At 41.4% G+C, this 21,224-nt stretch overlaps 1 long non-coding RNA gene across 1 annotated transcript in view; it reads left to right on the forward strand.

Moving 5' to 3' along the window:
• Positions 1 to 19,790, forward strand: part of LOC102197269 (uncharacterized) — a 21,725-nt gene extending 1,935 nt beyond the window's left edge. The window contains exons 2-3 of the long non-coding RNA XR_311668.1: positions 9,299 to 9,399; positions 19,458 to 19,790. This is a non-coding gene — a long non-coding RNA (uncharacterized LOC102197269). The remainder of the gene's footprint in view (positions 1 to 9,298; positions 9,400 to 19,457) is intronic.
• Positions 19,791 to 21,224: the final 1,434 nt, after the last annotated feature.

Consider the following 21,224-nt stretch of genomic DNA (forward strand, 5'->3'; position numbering starts at 1 on the left):
TTCTGTGTTCTATTATATATGTGTGTGTGTGTGTGTGTGTGTGTGTGTGTGTGTGTGTGTGTGTGTGTGTGTGTGTGTGTGTCTTTAGCTATGCACCTATGTATATAAGGAGCAAGATTTCGGCTATGTTGATTGGTGAACATCCGGAAGTTTAAGTTCAAATAAGTTATATCACCTGGCTCTTTTAAAATTCATTACATCGATTGTGCTCGATCGCTGTTTTTCTGTACCACCCAGAGGAATTCTGATGCAAAGCAAGATTTATTATTAATGAACAGGAACTGGGTCCTTTGATGTTAAAACAACAAACATAACATATAATTTCTGCATGATTATTCTATTTTTACCATCTCAAGGGCTTCAGACGAGGCTGCGAGACGTTGTTCATGGTTTCAGTTCTGTTGACTCGGTTGTCTAGTCACCGAGGTTATGACGAGGTAGCATCTGAAGTCTAGCAACATGAAATGCACAACTCCAATTAGAAGTTGGTGGAAGATATTTCAATATCTCTATATCTTTGACACAGTCATTTATGGAAGTGTCTTCCTTTTGCACGTCTTTGTTTTGTCGATGTGCGGTGGTTAGGGATTATATGGCGCGGCTTATAACTGGATAATGAGCTAGCTCGCTTTATGGAAAATGGCTGGTTGAAGTCTTTGTTGGGCATCAGTGGAGATTGTGGTTGAATGCGGCACTTTTGAGTTGTTTTTCCCATTTTTGATGAAGTTGTTTGTGAGAACATTATCCTTTTTAGCAGCTGGACTGGCTCTAACAGCAATGTAATCTCCCCAAATGTGACATTTTGAGGAGCAAGTGCCTGTAAAATGTACACACAGTTTTCAGCTGAAATCCTGCTACTTGTCTGTGTGTGTGTTTTCTGAAAGCCGACTGTGTATTGTGGAATCAAGAAGATTGAGGTTGCCTCTTCTTTCGCCACCAGCCTTTTTGAAGAGGGAAGTAATAAAAATCTCAATGGGTGCAACAGGCTGTTCTTCCCGCCCTCGTTTTGAAGCTGTCTACCTGGAGATGAATAGGAGGCCCTTTGTAATGAAAGGGGAGAAGAGAACATTTTATTGAAGGCTCTGGATGCAGGAGGATGCACTATAGCTTCTAGATGGTGCATTTGTGTCAGGTTTCACAGTTGTACTGCCCACCAAACAATGATTTATTGACATATGAATAATTATTATTTAAGATTCTTCACGGGGGTACAATTTCCTCGACATATCAACATGATGATCACGACTGATGGAAATCTATTAAGCTCCAAGTAGGTGAAAGGAGTATTATGTAAACATTATCAAATGATTTAGTTAAATCCTGCTTGAGCACCTTACCTGACAATGACGCCGGAGAACCACAAAGCCACAGAGTTTTCGGTAACCACCTTTATGTGTGAAGGAGTGAAGTCACAGTCAAAAATGGCGGAGTCATTCAATTACCGGCGTCCCCTTTCCTGGGAAAAGTCCCGAGCTGCGAAGAGGTTAATTGTTTTCGAATCTCCATCTGAGGGGAGAAAATGGGTGAACGGGAGGGATAATTGAGCTGCTGATAGTTGAGTGGGTTATGGATTACTGTGCTTTTCTACAGCAGAAAAAGGGAGGCGACCAGGAGGGGAAGGGGGGAGAAAGAAAAGGGAAGGAAGCGGTGTGAAAGGCCCGTGTTATGCGATGCAGCCGCAGGGGTCGTCTGGCCCTTCTTGGGAAGAGGAGAACTTCAATCCTGTTTAACCCGTGAGGTGACCCTTGGCCCCTCGCATACTCCCGCCTGCACCAGGTGCAAGCCCTCACTGCTGGCAGCTCATGCACACACTGCAAACTAATTTCTACACACTCTGCAAGCACTGGGGGAGAAGCCATATGAAAATGTGGATCCCTTTTCACCTTTCCACCCCCCCAAGCTTCTTTTTCTTCATGCCATTCTATTGTCAGGGGTTAAAGTTACAACCAGGATGGGAGGGGGGTAGCTAGAGCCCATCTTTCTTTCTCCTCTTGTAAAATGTGTTATAACTAAGAAAACGGGAGCCAAGATGATTCGACGTGATGTAATAATCACAAGAGTGTTAATCATAGGGATGTCATGTATAATTACTGCGGTGTTTGATAACACCGCAGCAACCACCTCGGGCCATTAGCGAAAGTTTCCTGTTATTATTAATGGGCGTTAATAAAATACAAGAAAACCAGCATGGAGCAAGCCCTTTGCATGGCCCACTGGTTACAACACTGTAAGGTTAACGAACCAATTTACATACTTCCAGCTACCGTCTGGGTGAAGTGACAAGGCAGACGCTCCCTACTCTGTGCTGTTGCGTTATGATGTTCAATATGGAGGAATGTGTCAAGTCTGAGTCTGTTTCTTGATTGTGAAGTGAAAATCAGTGCTGTAGAATCTGAGGTGGCTGCTTTTGTTGTACGTGTTTAATTTTATTTGAACCCATTTACACATAGCTGAGTAAATGTTGTCAATTGTACCCCCAATCTCTTATCTTTTGGAGGGGAAAAAAAAAAACGGTGTGAGTGGTGTCTTCTTGGCTTCAGGCAATGAGAGTCTTGACAGGGGCGAGCCGCAAAAATCACTAAAGATGATGCTGGAGACTGGGAGGAAAAGAGGATTAGTATCTGTCTACCATTCTACTATTTTCATCTGGGCGATCACATTACAAATAGAGCCTTCTCCAAGCACAGGAACAAAATGAGGTCTGTTGGTGATCAATAAAGCAGTGTGAAAGCAGAGGGATGTTATTAAAAAAAAAAGAAATCAAAGGCTCTGGCTGGCATGGCCATCATCTCGACCAGTCTGCTGGAATCAGATAAGGGAATGGGGCCTTGCAGGATGGGATGTTTGGCCCCTGGGCAGCTTGAGATGACGAATATCCCTGCCACCGGCACCCATTGCAGACTGATTCCATCTGCAAATGGGCAAAATCAAAATGTTTTAGGATCTTTCTGGCGTCTCTAAGATATTGTAATTGTGAAAGAAAGGCCGTAGGTAAAGATGAGTAAATAGGGACCCAGTGTTTAATCCCAGTGCTGGATGTTCGGGAGAAACTACGCAGTTATTGCTGTAACTCCGCTATTGTCCTCCATTGGATGATGGCTTTTTACCTCATGCTTCACTTACATGATTTAAAGAATATATAATCACGGCTGTTTTCCGATGACAGTGTGTCAGAGCTGGTGCGAGTGTTCGTCTCAGATTAGCTCTTTGTGCCACGAGGAGAGAGGATAGGCAGGGTGTGGGGTGGCGGAGCGGGGCACAATACCTCCACAATCCCAGTTGAAAGAAATCATTTGCACAATTTTATGAAAGCGGTATTTGTCCGGTTGGATGGTTCTATCAAAGCCCAACAGCCACGGTGGAACGTGATTTTTAAAAAAAAATGACATGGTGAGCTACAAAGCCGGCAACATGTCGGGTTACAGTCATTTCTCAGCTGAACGCTCTCCAGGTAAATGCAGATAATGCGCTCTCGAGTTTCTCTTTCTCTTTCTTTAAGAAGTCTCATTTCTACAGATGGCTCTGAGCTGACACCGTAGCTGCCAGAGCTTCTGTTCTCAGAGCTAAGCTTGCACAAAATTTATGTAGTGAAGATGAAAAGACATCATGGCTACACACTCTACGCCTGTAAATTAATCCCTGGAAAAACTAACTTGGAAAAGCAATGAGTTTCTTGTTCCTACAGTATTATCAAAGCCCTTTCCCCCCTGTACTCACGCCACAGATGCTCTTTATCTAAAACACTTCACAGTCTCACTTTTAAGACTTTTCAGTTTGAATAAGATGGTAGTAAACTTTCATGAGAAAGGTAAGTGTGCAGCAGATGTAACTAGATGAAGCGTGTCATTTCTTTGGAATTTGTTGTTCACTTGCAGTCATAAAAGATGACTGGCTTCTGCCCCTGTTTGTCTTCAGTTTCAGAACCCCCCTCCCCATCCCCAACCCACCTCCCTGCAGCATTTCCTGGTGACTCACTTCTCTTCGAGCCATTTATGCTTACAAACTTTGTGAGGATGAACCACGCAATTCTTGCGTTTTATTGTCCACGAGGGACCATTGGGCATAATGAAGTTCTGTTTCCCAGCTTGAGTTTGGGAGGCTCATGATTACAAATGCTCCTCTCATTGTCTCCCATCATCTCCTCCCTAATTGAAGACAATATAACGAGACAATGGGGTCTCGCTCATCACTCTGCGTCAATGGCATGCTCTATGGAACGTGCCAGTCTGTTAAAAGCGCGGTAGTGGAGGTGGGCGGCACACATGTGGATGGATACTTGAATGCGCATGAGCTTGTTTAATTTGGACCAAGAAGAAGATGGACAATTAAACTACAGCTCCCAGTGGGGCTGTTCATTTTGGTCAGCTTCCCCACGTCATGGCTGCCTGCCCTTGTAAACACTCCTGGATGTGTCTGGGTTCATGCCTTGGGAGGGGGGAGTTGGGTTTGTGGGCGGGAAGGTCTGTCTCTGGAGGGTTGTCTCAGACGATTAGGACAGCCAAGTGAAGAGAGTCCCTGAGAGCCTGGCCCCCTTCACCTCCCTAATATACTCTGAATAAGTTTGTCTATACCGTGCGTTTGTTGTGGTGATGGAGGCGGGTGGGGGTCGTGTCTGGCCATGGTTTAGTAGTGTTTGTCATCTGCCCCCTTGAGGCCTCTATCGGCTTCTTTGTCTGAGTGTCAGACGTGCAATGTCAAACGCACAATGTGCCTGTGCAATCAGGGCGTTTTGGGTTAGGACGTGACACTGGAATTCATCTTCTTTTTTTCAGTGTTGACAAAAGTCAACTTACTATTTCTCCCATTAGTTGTTTTTTTTTCTTAATATACAATTTTATGCTTACTTTATGGATAAAAATCCACAATTCACCCAAATACTGATATAAAACCACTCCATAACAGCTGCCGCGTCAGATTTTTTCCCCCCTCCGTTCTTTACTTACATAACGCATTTTTAATGTATTTCTGTAAATGACTTGCAAGACATAGATATAAAGGGACTACGAGGATATTCTCAGAATATTATCAGTTAGAAGCATATTGTTATGAGTAAACAGTTGGCTTTGTTATGAGTCACTGAAGATAAAAAGGGAAAAAAATTGCTATGTTAAAGTGGTGCACGGTTCGGAAAAATCCCTCAAAAAAACAAGATGAAACCAAAATTCTTCGCTAATCTATGAATGCTGAAATCAACCAACTCTTTACGGCTTTTTTTTTGCCCCTACTAATTTGAACAATAAGGTGTTATGCTTTTTTTCCCCTTTTCCCCACCACTCTTAATCTTGATTTTATGTGTGGTTTCTTGAAAAGCCAACTGAGAGATGAAGGAGAGCTGATGCAAGCCTAGTTGACGCTGTTGTTTCGGTAACTTTTAGAATTTGCGGTATTCGAAAAAGATAAATTGAAAAGTCTCGATTCATAAAAAAGCAATCTGTGTTATGCCTAAAAGCATTAGCAGAATTTCCTTTGAATCGAGGCTTAACACTCGCTTCATAGCTGTTCATACAAACAGTTCTATTGTTTGGTGGCTACACAAATAATCTGGAGACCAGTTTAGTGGTCTCAAAGGTGTCTCTATGGTTTCACACAGTGCATCTCTGTATGAAATTTGGAAGAAAGATTCATTCATCTCAGCACAATGACTAACATAGAGGGCACTGAGTCCCAGCCAAATATCACAAGTTACATTGAAAACAAACAAAATGGCCTTGCTGTATACTGAGGAGACAAAACGTCCCAATGACTGATAACAGCTCTGCAGGATTTGGGCGCTGTGGGAGAAATGGCCTCTGTGGCTTTGCATTCAAGTCATTTGGCCATTTGGAGCACCAGGAAATGACACGCATTCCTCATTCCCAGTACCAAAATAAACTCAAATCTAGCTTCCTGCTATTTGTACACAATTACTTTTTCAAATTTCATTGATAATGACTTTGTTAGAAAATGTGAAATTGATGCAAAACACTGGTCTTGTGATTAAGAGTTATTAATTCCAGACAGCTTTCTACCATAACATAATGTTCTGCAATATATATAGTTGTATGGTTCAGTAGTAAACTGATATAAATGGTTGTACAAATCTACTGTATCTTAATAGAGTGACAGAAGATGCTCAACATTGAACAAAAGCAATCGTGCTGACTGTGGGAAACGTTTTGGTTTTCTAACGTAAAGCCTGCTACTCGGTCTGACTCAACACGGGACCCTGCAATGACTAATCACATAACAACTTAACGTTGCTTCAAATGTGCACGTTGTAAGAGTGTACCTTCCTGCTCTGCAGATGAGTAAATGCATCAGGAGTTTTGATGACACCCAGCAAGCTGTTCTTGATCACTTTAGCCAATGCAAGCTTTACACAAGTGGCAGTTTTAGGCATCTCTTCCGTTTGTGTGCATTTGACAGAAAAAAAAAGCTTAAAAATCTGCCTAACCTGATTTTGGAAGCTTGAACATTTTACACTTTATTTGACTGCGCCTTAAGGTGTATTAAACCCATTTTGCATAAAGATTTTTTTATATCTATAACAGGGTGTAAATAAACACAACAGTGGCAATTAAGGTGTGTGTTTCTGAGCAGTTATGTGTTTGTGTGTAACTGTTATCTAGGGCTCAAACTGACCAATAGGGAGATTTTCTTTGGCGCTCCTCCTGTATCCCCCTGAAGATGAGGGAGAAGAGTTGTGATACCAAAAAGCTGCTATTTATTCTGTGTAATCTGACATACATGTTAGACCTCCAAAATCAGATATCCCTCCAGGCTCTTGAAGTGATGAGAAAATAATGCAATTTATTAGAATAATGCTTACACAAAAACAAATGTAATAACTCCTTTGTTTATTTCCTTCCCTCTAACTTTTTTTCCCATTGGAGGTAGAAGAAGGCAAATCCAGTGTTGATGATCTCTGTGTGGGCAGGAAGCCTTGAAGGTTTGCATCATGTCTGCCACGTTCTACCCGAGGGCATTCCAGCTTTCTTACACGCTGAAATTTGCACACACACAAACGCACGACGCTTGCGCACGCAAGCTACCGTTTTCCCTCACAGCGCAGCAGGAGTCTGTCTTCATCTGTCCTATTGATTAATGAAGCAGGCACAGCGGGTGTTGGAGAGAGGCAGGAGCCTAGATCAAGGCTGTGAGCTGCATCACTGGCATAGTCACGCCACACAAATGCACGCGCACAGGCGCTCGTACGCACACATTAGCGCGCACTTTCGCTGTCTCTGTCATGTTCTCTCTGTGTCTGTCACAGCAGACACCGTAGACACAGGCGGCCGTGACACACATGCATACTGAGAGACATGACACACTTGTCATTATAGCTCACAGATACGCCACACACAAATTCGCTCACACACACTCGCTCAATGAATTAACGTGGCTTGGCTGTGCCGGTCGCCTAAGCTGGAAAGGCGTTTTCTATAAACATAATGTTTGTAGATTAGTTGGGGTTAATGATCCACAGCCTGTGTGTGTGTGTGTGTGCGCACATGTGGGTTTTTGGCTAAGTGTAAAAGGTACTGCTCTACTGTGCTGTCTCCCTCACTTCCAAATGAGACATCCCCCAGGCACCATTACAAGAGCAGTATTTATGCTATTAGGAAACTGGGTTTGCAGCTCCAGCAGTGGTACCAGAATGAAACGGCTAAAATTATGTCTCAACTAACCTCACTGGGCAGGGCCACTATTTTCTTTGCATAAATGAGAAATTGCGCATTGTGTACTTAGAGGCTATTTTTAAAAATGCCCTGTTGGAATATCATGCGCATTATTTCTTAGCCGCATAAATGCAAAAGCCAAGGAACAGAGCCGTTTTTCTTCTTACCCGCAAGCATTGGTTCATTCAGAGTAGAAATAAAGATCACAACTTCTCTTTTCTATTTTTACTTTGTGTTTTAAAATTAGCCTCACTGTTCAAACCAGAAATAGACCTTTTGTAAAGGCTTTCTGTAAATTGGGATTGGTGGATTCACTGAGGGTGTGGTCCCTTCCAGCCAACCTTCCTTTTTTCTCACAAATGGTCTCTTCTGCAATGCCAAATAGACAGATGAATAAGAGCAAATGACTGTCAGGCCCCTACAAATTTTTTTATTTACGTCCCCCCCCCCCCCCCCCCCAAACCTGCGCTTATCCGCCTTCGCTCCCTCCCCTTTCTCTTCCCTGGCGTTCCTGTTGAGGCATGCCTCCATCCCGGCCAACCAGCATCATTCAGGTCAGGGTGAGGGGGCAAAAAGAGACGAGGGGAGGAGGACAAACAAAGGAGCACTGTTACTGCCATACTAGAGAGCCGACACCAGACTGGAGGGGTGTGGTTGGAGGGGTACAGACGGAGAGAGAGAGTGTGACTGAGGAGGTTTATCATTAAGAAAAGAGATTAAAATGAATGGGAGGGGAGCAGGGGTGTCTGCTCTGTTCACAGTAATAAAGAGGACAAGCAGTGCCAGTCTTTTTTTTTCTACACACACATTTGGCACAATCTTAGCTGTGTGTGTTTGTGTGTGAGTGAGTGAGAGAGAGTGTGATAGGGGAGGGATGGGGGTGCATTGTTTTCTGGCTATTGTACAATATTTGCTTAACCCTCATGTTTTATCTGTGCAGCTGCATGCTACAAATGAGATGCAGAAAAGAGTGTGTGCATGTGCACAATAGTGGCTGTCACAGCTGTTAGCAATTTCATCACACACATGCACGCAAACAGATTTTTTTTTACAATGCTTGTATAAGTAGTACAGCTTAAAAAAATCTAAATGTAACAATTACAGGTCAAACAAGTCAAGCCAAGGAGAGGAAAGATGAAATAGACAAAGTTAGACAAACTGTTAGTGGCTAAAACGATCGTCATTGTCATCATCATTGCATGGCTCTTCTCTTCCACTGGTTGCCAGTCAGTGTTTCCTGACCCCAACTTGAACCTCATTTCCATTTGCACTGATCTTTCTGCTGAGTTCAGTATATCTCTTTTCTTCTGGGTTTTTCTTTTGTTCGGTTACTCAACACTTTGGAATTCCACATCACAAAACATATCTCGACTTCAAACACTTGCAGTTTTTAGGTCGTGAACTGAACTGATTTCTAATCACTTATCTTGTTCTTTAAATTTGCTGTATGCCATGAGTAAGAAAATGGTTACAGATAACTCAATTACACGCGAAAGCTGGTACTCCATAAGGCCCGTCTGCTTTGTGGAGAGTTTTATTTATTTATAGGTTTTGGGATTTTTTTTGAGTTGGCTCCATTCCAGTGAAACAGTTTCTTAACTGTTCGTATGCACTTTGTTTTTCTTCTTTTGCTCCGTCAGGTCGGGAAAAGAGCTGGAACGAGAAGAGGGGTGCTCACAGCGTTAGCCATCGATGCAGAGTGAAGGAGCGGGTAGAGGAGCAAAAAAGACAAGTGAAAGAGGTAAGGGAGCTCAGTTTACTCTGGAGGGGGGTTATATATTGTCTTGTCTTTGTATCTGTTACCTTTTCATTTAGTTGCCTGAGTCAGCTGTGCACCTGGGGTGAGTTTGATGTTTGCATGTTTTTGTGAGTTGTTTGAATGTGTCTGTTGTATGTATGTATGTGCGTGCATGTGTCCCTGGTGTCAGACCCCAGCCACCATTTGAAGAACACATCATCCTGTCTGAGTCATCAACTGCCTCCCGATCTTCATTCCCGTCGTTATCTTTTTTTCCTCTAATGATCGTTGCTCTCTGCTGATGAGAAACCCACCAGCACATCTGTGTATACTGATATTTATTTTAGGAATGAATCTCTCAGAAAAGTAGAAACTTCCTGAAAATGTTGTTTGTACCTATTAATAGTAAAAAAAAAAGTATTTTCTTAAAATTCTACAACTATTTAAAAATCAATGTCTATTTGTATGAAGGAACCATTTCGATCCGCACTGAAGAAAGGTTTCGTGGAATTACAAAGCCTCTTGCGCTGCATTTCCATTTCACGCCGTGCAGATTTGACTCTTTCTCTTCAGCGGCCATTAGACTAAACAGTCCTCTTTTCAGGGATGCCACCTTCGCCGTCTTAACTGCGTTTCAGCTGTTCCCGAAGTGAGCAGCCTCTCGGAGAGTAATCTTCTCACCCTCTCTGTGTGAGGCTGAAGGCAGCACTAAATCATTTTCCACCATGCAGTCATGGACAGAATGGCTGCCACCATGCACAGATAGGGGGATGGTTAGAGAGGAGAGGCGCCGAGAGGAAAAAGAAAATGTTGTTTTTCTCAGTTCTTGCCATCCTCTCTTCTGATGAGACTCTCTCTTCTCTTCTACATCAGCCTTCCACCCAGACTTTACAATAGCAATGTGTGAATTGTCTTCCAGTATTTATGTATCTAGTCCATTTTTTCTTATTATTTTTAGAAAGGGAAGATCCATATTACTTGAGATGTATATGAGGATTTTTACCCGCCACTATTGGTACTATTACATTTACTGTCCTTGATTTCATTTATCTTTTCAGTAATTGGTTGAATTGGAGGGAACTGAACCTGGAAATCTTCTGGAATTGGGGGTTAATGTGTGTGCCCTTCCAATAAAAAACTGTTTCTCCACTCATCATATTGCCTTGTCCAGCAAAGGGATCACCAGTTTAACATTACCTATCAAAAAGGTTCCTTACAAAAGGCAAAAATTCAATTCAGAATGCTTCACTTCATTTCACGTCAGCCTGATCCACCTTCTCTCTGATCTCTCTCTTAGTTGCTCTTACCTATTTCTCCTAACTCCTTTTGGTTCTTTCCTTGTTGAATTGTGTCACTTGTGTAGCTCTTCCATTCGAGCTCGCACTGCTGCTCTGACCTGATCTATTTTCTACAACCACCACCATTTTAAAGGACAGGATATGATGATGAGGATAATTTTGAAAGCTATTAGTTCGAATAGTTAAGGGGGGTAGAGCGTTGGTTTAAATAAATGGGAAGCTTTCCTCCAAGCGGTCGTCGGAATTCCAACAGTAATCAGTTGTAATTATTGCGCTTCCTTACTTTTTACATGTCTGTCCAAATCACTCCAGCTGGACCAGAACAAAGTGCTTTAAAATGGAAGTGGTTTTGAAGCTGTTTCAAGAAGGAACATTATTCTTCTGATGGATGTGCTACGCATTAACCATCTGGGATTTTGAGGGAAACGCCATTGTTTTAGGTTACTGGTCAAATGATGCAAGGAAGAAAGAGAGGAAAAAGGTGAAGGATGTTTTAAGCAAATATCCAGACATGCCACTACCCCCCCTTTCTTTCTTTTTTCTTTCCTACCAAGTGTGTCTGCCCTCTGCTTCTGTGGAATAGGACCTTTCAGGAGCAGCCGAGTCTATCTAAGCTGGCTTTAAAAGCCGCAGGACAAGCACCAGCATGGTTCTCTGTCAGTGTCCATTTGTGTATAAGGAGGTGGGCTGCCACAGTGTGTCACAAGGTTTCATATTTCAAATATATGAACGAGAGAATGACGGCCAAATGAGTCACTCCGTCATGTCATATTGATTCAACGCAGGACTCTGGGACAGAGCGAGTAATTGTCAGTTTCACACTCACGCAAAATAATCAACACATGATGGACAATAGTTTGCAGCAGTGCGGGGAGGTGAGGGGCTTGGACACACTGCGTCGGAGGCGACCATGAAAGCCTAACAGACAAGTGTCGAAAATGGGACCATTTTTATCCACACAAAGAACTCCTCAAAACAACTTGCTCTTTTTTTAAAACCATAGACACCCCGTCACCAATAAAACGTAATACGAGGAGAATTCTGAGGATTCGAATGAGAGCCTTTATTGAGTTTTAATGGAGAATGCTGTTTCAAAATGGATGGATGGATGAAAGATTGATTGGGGGGTGATGATCAGGCAGAAATGGATAAAAATTAAAACAAAAGAGGGTGAGAAGATGGAACAAGAAACAAGACAGGAAGAGGTTGCTGGAGAAACGTCAAAGCAAGCATGGAGAGTCCAAAAGTAGACAAGAAGTAAAGAACTGGGAGGGGGGTGTCCGGGGGCAATGCGGCAGTGCCTCTAATGTCTTTATAAGGTCATAAAATACTCCACTTCCTGGCCTCTCTAATTGTGAAGAATGGGATGGAGGTGGAGGGGAAGTCTCAACTCTACCTGCCTACTAAATGAGTCCCCTAAATCTGCTCTTGGCCTTGGGAGCTTTCTATAGGATCGCTATGCCAGCAACATGGATGCAGAGGGGGATGATTTCTGAGAAAGTCTATGTTCTGATAGTCTTTATTGCTCTTCTCTTTAAGATTAAGACAGAGAAAGACAATGTAGAGAAATGCAAAGGAAGAAAGAGTGAGTAAAGTACTGCAGCCTGTTTTAATGATCTTTGGAGATGCGTTGAAAGGAGGGTTCGAAGAAAAATCCAAACAACTGAGAGTAAGAATGTAATGTACTTACATACAGTTTTTCAGAGAGAGAGAAAAAGAAAAAACCTTGTGAAGTAAGAGTGAGAAAGAACATAGAGGCAGAAGATTTTATTAACTCTGCAGGGATAGACTGTAATGGCTATACTCCCCAAAGTAGCTGTAATACTGAACTCTTAAAAATGTGAGAAGTTGCTCTTACCATCGCTGGAAACGAAAACATTTTCATTTCATAAACTGTTTGTCTAAGGGACCCTGCCCCAACCTCTAACCCACAAATGAGCACAGTAATGAACAGAACCTTCACTGCAGAAGAAAAGTTAGTTATTTTACAGTCTAGTGAAAGGTACAAACTAAACTTATCCCCAGATAAGCTCAGTTGTTCTTGAAATTGGGAGCCATTAATATCACTGTTTGTTTTGAAGTGAGATGGCATACATTTGAAAATAGCACCAGCTTTGGAGCATGAATAAGGAAAAGATATATATATATATTATGTACAGCTTTTATTTTGGTAAAAGCTGTATATCTACAATGTACATGTAGATATGTAATATTTAGGGAAGCCAGATGTTGACATATGTGATGTAAATTAGGGTTGAAAGACAAAAGCTATATTCACAGATTGAAATAAAAACAGAATCTTACACAGTCACAAGCTATGTATGTTTTTTTAGTGTAATTTGTATATCACTAACAGCCTGCTATCATGTGTCACTGCTGTGTTACCCACTGCCATTGAAAAGAATTTAAACTCTGCTATATAACAATCCTTCACCATCACCACACATTTGAATCTTGTGGCTTTCCCTTTTCCGTTAATGCAGCCTATATACTTGATATTTGAAATGAATGGTAATTTCAGGCATTGTGAATTTGTTTTTCAAAATGTAAAATTCCAGTCTTAATCTCTGTCTTTTGTGAGTGACTTATGAGTTTCTAAGCCGTGCGCCCAACTTTTTGCTTATTATCACGTGGGTATGGATCGGGGAGAGGGGTTGTATTGTGACTAAACTTGCTACACTACAGGAGCTGTATAACGGTTGCCTTTTTTGTTACTGGGGTTTTATCAGTGGGTGAGAGAATAAAATGGAGTCAAAGGCAACCCCCTAAGCTTTTCATAATGCGTTCCGAGAGGAGACAAAGGCCCGTATTCACTGCTGGGTGTCGATAAGACCTATCATTAGGCTGCCATTGGAGGTATTACTGACACACACAAACACACTTGCACACATATACGGAGTGCAGCAGGGCGCTTACTTCTGCACCCTTTCTCTCTTCTTTTTTTCCCCTTTTTTTTTCTTAAAAACACACACATAAATATTCCTATGCGTGCCAGAAGTTAAAGAGGCAGCCGGGCTCACGGTGAACCGAATAAAGGCAGACGAGTGGACCCCTGCTGCTTCCCCATCGCAGCTGAATTCTCTCACATGGAGGGGACATCCACTCGGCTAGACGTTGCGCAGCTGTAATTTTGTACGTCTGGTAGCAAATGCTAAAAAATATTTTTTTAAAATGTATATATTTTGTAATAAATCTATCTAAGCTTTATATGCTCTAAAAAGAAATATATGCCATTACATTTATAAAAATTGGAGAAAACCAAATTAAATAACAATAATGTGTTATTTTTATTTATAAAGCTTGTTTAAAAAATGACTTACAAAGGGCCAAACCACCTTTAGTCCTCTGATGCAATATTTAATTTTCAAAAAGCACGATCAAAATAACTTGCAGCTTTTTTCACTGATTATTAATGCTCTTCTGCTCTATGTGCAGCCGCCCCCCTCCCCCCCCAAAAAAAACAAAAAAACCAAAACAAACAAAAAAATAAAAAAAACAACCCACTTGTGTTTGCGCTAAAGCAGCAACACATTGGTCGTGTTTCGAGGTGTATTTTTGTGACAAACTCCTACCAAATGCTTAAATGCTTAAAAGCAGTTGAACAACCAGTGGAAACTGCCTGATGATCAAACTCCTTGTTTACAGTAGTGATGCCGTTGCTCCAGAATGAATCTGTTATTCACTTACTAATGATAAAATGCTACACGTAAGTACATTTACTTAACTAGACAGGTGTAAAATTAGGTGCTGAGGAGGAGTTGGGCTTCCCATTACTGTTTTCCCATATGTGCGTGTTTGTGTGTCTGAGTCTGAGAAGGAAGATGGCACTGCTGTCTAGTTCCTAAGTAGATGATGGACTGTAGCTCGTATTCCCATTCCCTCTCATTAGCTCGGCCCCTGAGAATATATGAGGTTACTTACCTTCCCTTGCGCTCAGTTCGTGGCCAAACGCCAAGCGTCGGATCAGGGTCATTAGCCTCGCTATTTGGAACAAATGGCCTTCGATAGTATCTCAGCTATAATACAACAGGAGCAGATTAACCCCTTGATCCTTGAAGGATAGCATGTTGAACACATTAGGACGAAAGCAGCGATCAAGGCGGTGATGATGTTTATTTTTACTATCATTATTTGTCTGTTTCTGGCCTCTTTATTCATGTGTTCTTTGGTTGTTTTGAGGGGATTTTTTTTTCTTATCTCTCTCTCTCTCTTTTTTTTTTTGGTTGTTGTTGTTTTTTGCAGCAGATTTTGACAGTTGGAATCTCATTGCATTTCAGCTAAACATCACAGCTGTTTGCCTGAAAACAAAAACCACAGAGAGAGAAGTGGGCAGACGATCAAAGCCCAAGGAGGATTTGTCTGGCAGAAAGAGGCTGGGGCTCTGCCTGCGTGGACTCTCTCAGCACAAGGTTGCCCCCTCATATCGCCAGCTTGAAAATTAGAGCTCACGAAAGGGAGCAATGCAGTCACAACAACCTCCTCCCTATCGCAGTTGCCTTCTTAATACATTGTGCGTGTGCGTGCGTTTTCTTGTCTTTTCTCCTTCATAGCCAGGTGCCTGACACTACACAGTTTTTTAGTGCAGTATCACACCACTCGTAGTACTGTAAATAATTCACCTGACTGATTTTGAAACCCTTCGGATTTGTTATGAAAAGAGCCCTCTACGGGAAATTTGGGATTATTTCCAAATCCGTAGGTACAAAAGGAGATAATCCATGACTTGTTTGTGTTTTGAGCTGCCAAGGGGAAAAAATGCAGCATGCTATATGTTTATTTCTGTCTAAGGTCACCAAAACCATCTTTCCATAAGGTTCCTTATGAGGTTTGTGGCCTATCGGGGGGGGGGGTCTTCTGATGTCTGTTTTGAGCAGAAAGACACACCCAGAGGATGGATATAATTAAGACTAGTGCCTTTTTGTGAGTAAGGAGGGTGTTTGGATAACTGCTCTGGGTGGTCTAGCACTACATGTCTCTACCAGTTTTATTACAAACAGACACAATGCGGTAAGAACACACATGCATTCTAAGAAAGCGGACAAAGATTAGCATGTACTGTGCAACGTAAACATACACGTGAAAACAGCCATGTCGCTGGTTTCCTGCTTCCCTGGGACGTTGTTTGAGCATGGCACAGCAAATTTAAAAGAAAAAAAAGATGAATTGATCAAAGCAGCGGGCTTTGTGACGTTCAGGGATGTGCACTTAAATTTACACTGTTGCTTTACAAAGATCATCACATAGCTAACTTTAGCTTCGCCCCAACCATCACTTTGGCAGTGAATAGAAGCCAGATGAGCCAGAAGGGGATCATTTATGTACATAAGGTACACACAAAAACCATAAATGCTACTCTGGAGTAGATTGAAATATTTTATTTTCTTAGTGCAATTATGGAGCTTAATGAACCTAAGACAAAACCTAATTAAACTGTGGGATTTTTCAGTAAAGAGCCCTGGTAATTGTTTGCATTTATATAATGCTTTTCTGGTCTTAGGGATCGCTCAAAGCACCACTTTGTACCAATAGCACATTGGGTACGATGACACTTTGATAAACACATACACAGATACACCCACATTTTTGGTATTTCAACTCAAGGGAGCCCAATAAAGGCTAAATTTTAATTTTAGACTTGTGACTGTAATGTACAGTTCGCTGCTTTGTCAACTATCCGATAAATCACTGTGGAGTTTAAAAACTGTCATGCTAGCTAACCGCTTGATGACAAACTATATTAAGGAGGAAAATCAAAATATAAAGAAGTGCTCTCAACCGTATAAAAGTTAAACGTCTAATTAACTCTTTTAGAAACAAACTCTAATTTATTCAAGGCTTTCTTGTACTTGGTGGAAAACAAAATGCAATGCCAGTCAATCCCACAACAAGGGCTTTTCTACCAGTCACTTCTGATTAATAGCGTCTTCTTGTTAACACATAAACACCGCGTCTACCATCAGACCCTCAAACGTCCGTTAATTTGCAGCTTTTTCCCCCCTTTGTGTGAATTGGCTCATTTAGTCAGCAGGGAGAATGCTGATCTTGTAGCATTGGGTTTGAAAACACATGGGTGGTCCTGCTTTCTTTCTGGGTTTTTTTTCTCTTCCCCAAATGTACTGAGCATAAATTTGTGACTCCATATAGGGACTTTAATGATGAGAGTACTCTCCAGGGTCTCGTGAGTCTGCTTACTGGAGCAATAAGAGGGAGATGGCAGTAAGAGAGGTGGAAAAAAATACAGTGAAAGAGAAATGGAGAGGTGGGAGCGAAGCAACGCACCCTTAAAAACCGTCCAGACAGAAATAGTAAATTGCATATTCTCAAGATGCAGGAACTGCAAACGGGTAGGAGGGATTTCTCCTTCATTTGTAGTGAGCAGCTTTCCTCTGCTGCACTGTTTCACTGTATTTAACATCAAAGCAAACTATGAACAATTGAGGCAATTTTTCATTCGGCCAAGGTCAATCATTGTTCTTTCTCTGGGAATGTAGATCTGGCTGCGAAATTCAGAGGAACCACATTTCACTGGCAAGCCTATTTTAGCAAGCCACCTTTTAACTAAACCGCTGAACATTTTTGTTGTGTGTGTGTGTGTGTGTGTGTGTGTGTGTGTGTGTGTGTGTGTGTGTGTGTGTGTGTGTGTGTGTGTGTGTGTGGTTTAGATTGTACATGTAATTATAAAGAATCTTCAGGTCCATTTATTAAAGCTGCATTGTGATTTTTTTTAAACCATAGTTTTAATTAGAGCTGTGTCTAGACTGCTTTTAATAAAACCTGTGACTTATGTATGTAATATGAAAGGAAAAGCAGATACTGCATACAGTAAAATGCCACATTTGAAATTGACCTTAAATTCTGCTCGCAAATTTATACAACCCTGATCCTGGATCAGATTCAAGAACCAAAACTCCACTTGCCATGTTTACATAAACAAAAAGTGGAACTGGTTGACATATATATAGTAAATGCTTAAACACTGAATATTTAGACACAGAGATATATTTAGACCTCAGCTCTTGTACTTGCTAGATCTAACCACGACCACATGAACTTTCTTGCCAGGAACCAAACGGTTCTTGAACCAAAGAATATAAAGCTAAAAAGGACTCTGAGGGACTGGTTAAATCTATGAACAGCAGGCAGCTTAAAGAAGTCATTAATACAGCTAAAGTAGCTTAAAAAAGGCATTTATGAATATGTCTTCCATGGGAACTTTGATGTGTTTTTTGACCACAAATGAACAGGCAGCTTTGAGAATACACAGAGTGACTCATTATTTGTCTCAATGGGAGTCCAAATGGCACTTGAATCAAAGAAAACATCAGGGGATGCAGAGAGGGAGGAAAAAAACTGAAAAACACAAAACATGACTTACTAATGAAGAAACTGAGTAGATGCAATTTTGAAAAACTACAAATAATGTAATTTATGGTAACTATGTTTAATTTCTTGGTATTGTCAGATGATATTACCCAGTGCCCACATATGCCATTATTAGCGTAGTCATAGTTTCATATTCTTTGGATGACTTCTTCTCGTTAATTCGGCTTTTTGATTTGCCAAAAGTACAGAAAGTAAGTTCTGTAAAATGTAGGACTGGAGTTGAATTATCAGGACCAACATCTAACTACACACATACAATTTATTCAAAATTCCCTGATATTGTTTAAAGCGAGCAAACCAGAAGAAGAAAAAGGAAAAAAAAAGTATAAAAACATATTAAGCTTAATATAAAAATATTAAATTATTTATAGGTTTGGCTGAATTTTACAGAGTCAAAGTCCTTTTTTCCCCCACCTTTCCATCTGGTCAACCTAAGATTTTCTACTCAAAAATTCTTTTTGATAATTCATTCTGCCTCCGTGCACATCCCTCTCAGCCCTGGTGTGTAGAAATGTCAGACACCAAGATTTATAAGGCGTTACATTCCCTGCCGTCATAATGCTGAAATTCTTTCATGTTGTGGGCATCACATAATCACTGATATATCATCTTTAGTAAAACACATGTAGGGGCTACCCCGGCACATGATCACAAGCAGGTTTCTTTTTTTTTTTTCTTTGACAGACTCCAAAGTGACTTCAAAAAGGCTCGTTCCTCATATCCGTGATATCAGGATTCTTGTACTTCAGGCAACAACGTACTCTCTTTCTTTCTTTCTTCTTTCTTTCTTTCTTTTTAAACACTTACTTTCAACTCATTTATTTTCTTTCTTCAAGATGAATCATGTATTAATGTACACACATGCTGGCTCTGTGTCATTGTTCCTTAAGACCACCCAGAGTGTTTATATGAATCGGCTCATGAGTGGGCTCTTTTTTTTGTACATAAAAAATTGTGTTGGTTCTTTTTTTATTTTTTAGACGGGGTTTGGTGACGTGCTGACGTATTACACCTAATAGTGTTGACACATCTGTCTGCGATGTTGAATCATTTACGACATATTTCACCACCACAAAAATATTTTTGGAAATGGAGGCATATATAAACTAGTCAGTGTGAAAGCGCCGCAGTGGATAATAATGCGGGAAATAAAACCCCGAAACACTGTGTCGATTGCAAGAGTGTGTGTGTACGTGAGTGTCTTCCTTTTTGAATGTACGTGCATCTGTTTCTTTGTGATTCATTCACAGAGATTACGCATCCGTGTGTGTGTGTGTGTGAACTCCTGTGAGTGTGTGTGTGTGACATTTTAATGACAAGCTTTACCAAACAACACCTGAATTTATCCTATGCTTTCTTCTCTGTTTGTTTTCTGTCCAGGTCCAGACTTGAAGGAGGCACGCAAGCACAGAGACACACACATAATGGCACCTAGAGGCTGTCTGCGGTCTACCACCACCCTACCACACACACACACACACACACACACACACATATGCATGCCAGTTACGCTAAAAATCTGAACACTGAAGGAGGATCATTATGGCCTCCTTCAGGAAGAAAACAATGTTTTCTAGTTTTCTTCTCCAAGGAGAGAAACATTGACAAGTTATATTCGAGAAAGCTACAAAATTCAGTCATTTAAAGAGCTTTGTAGTTTCCAGTACCAGCGCTGTTAAAAGCTGTTTTTTGGTTTAATTTAATGCGAGATGTAAAAAGACAAAACAAAAAAGCTTAAATGTCAAATTTAAATTCTCACTTTTTTATTTCTAATTTTCCAAGTCTTTGCTCATGTCATATCTCATATCATTTGCGATTTGTCCACGTGTGCACGTGTGCTTATGCCTGCTTCGTTTTTCAATTTCTATTTTCATCAGTCAAAACCCATCCACACAAGTCAAATTTAACAGCTGCACCACATATCCCACAAGCCCCCTAACCCACCCTGTGTCCCTCCCAGGGTTCCCAGCATCCTGCTTTGCACACCCTACCAAAAACCCAGGCATGCTGAAATTACAGTGTGTGGAGGAGGATTGTGGGAAAGTGTTCCCTCCCTCTAACTCTGTATTTGCCCTTTTCTGTTTTTTCCCCCTTCGTTCTGCTACAGTTTCGGACGTGTTCGGCTTAGTTTGATGTTCGGTTAAGTGTCAAACCGAACGTTAAGTTGCAATTTGCATCAGCAATAAGGGTGACTAAAGTTCAGCGTGAGATTAACGAGGCACGAATGTGGCGCTAAATAAGATTGACTCTGTTGTATTGATTAGTCTACGGCTAGGGTGATAGTCTGTCCTGTTCTGATACCGTCAGGGAAACGGCGTGTTTGTGCATTTTATGAGCTTGCACGCACACAGCTCATTAGCATATAAAGATTAATTCATTTGGTTTGATGTTCTGTTCAGTATGTCTTCAGAATGTCACACTGAGGTATGTGTGTTTGTATTTATACTACAAACACACTCAAATGTAATAGGATTTGTGTGTTGAATTCAATTTGCAAGGTTAATAGAAGTAACCAAGAACAGTGTTGGACATAGAGTTACACACGATCTGCTGCCAGCTTGCAAATAACTGTGATTTGCCAGATAAGACCAAGTAGTGTCAGCTACAGAGGCTTGAACTTGTATTCAGCAGAAAATCATTGGATTATGCAAAGTGCAGTGCTCCTTGAATCAGTTGTGGCATTGCGCTCGCGGTTTGTAGCTTCAGGTTAACTGAAAGCACCACCCTCGCACCGACCGTGTTCCTAACCAGCTCTAATGATACACCCCATCAGTTCAGCTTCGCCTGCACCGGGGTTAGCTTGGTTAACAGTCGGCTGAGGTGAAGCGTGAGAGTGTGTGTGTGTGTGTGTGCCAGCTATTAAAGCACTTCAGAATCAGAGTGGAAAGGACTCGCACTGCTAATGGACGTGTCTATTGATGTTCCCATTTAGCGGCACACTGTAAACGATAGGCCAATGATTGTGTTCAAGACGGAAGGAGGTGGAGGAGGATTGAGAGCTGTTTGGCTGGGCGATGATAATGACAAAGAAGGTTATTATTTGGCGCCCCATGGAGTCTCTCTGGGCTTTGTGTGTGATGGGGAGTAGCGAGAGAGGGTGAAGAGGTGCACTCTTTCTCTCTGTCTCTGTCTCTCTCCCTGCCTACG

This window comes from Pundamilia nyererei, unplaced genomic scaffold (assembly GCF_000239375.1).
Source record: "Pundamilia nyererei isolate P.nyererei 1_Seehausen unplaced genomic scaffold, PunNye1.0 scaffold00036, whole genome shotgun sequence".
Taxonomy (NCBI): Eukaryota; Metazoa; Chordata; class Actinopteri; order Cichliformes; family Cichlidae; genus Pundamilia; species Pundamilia nyererei.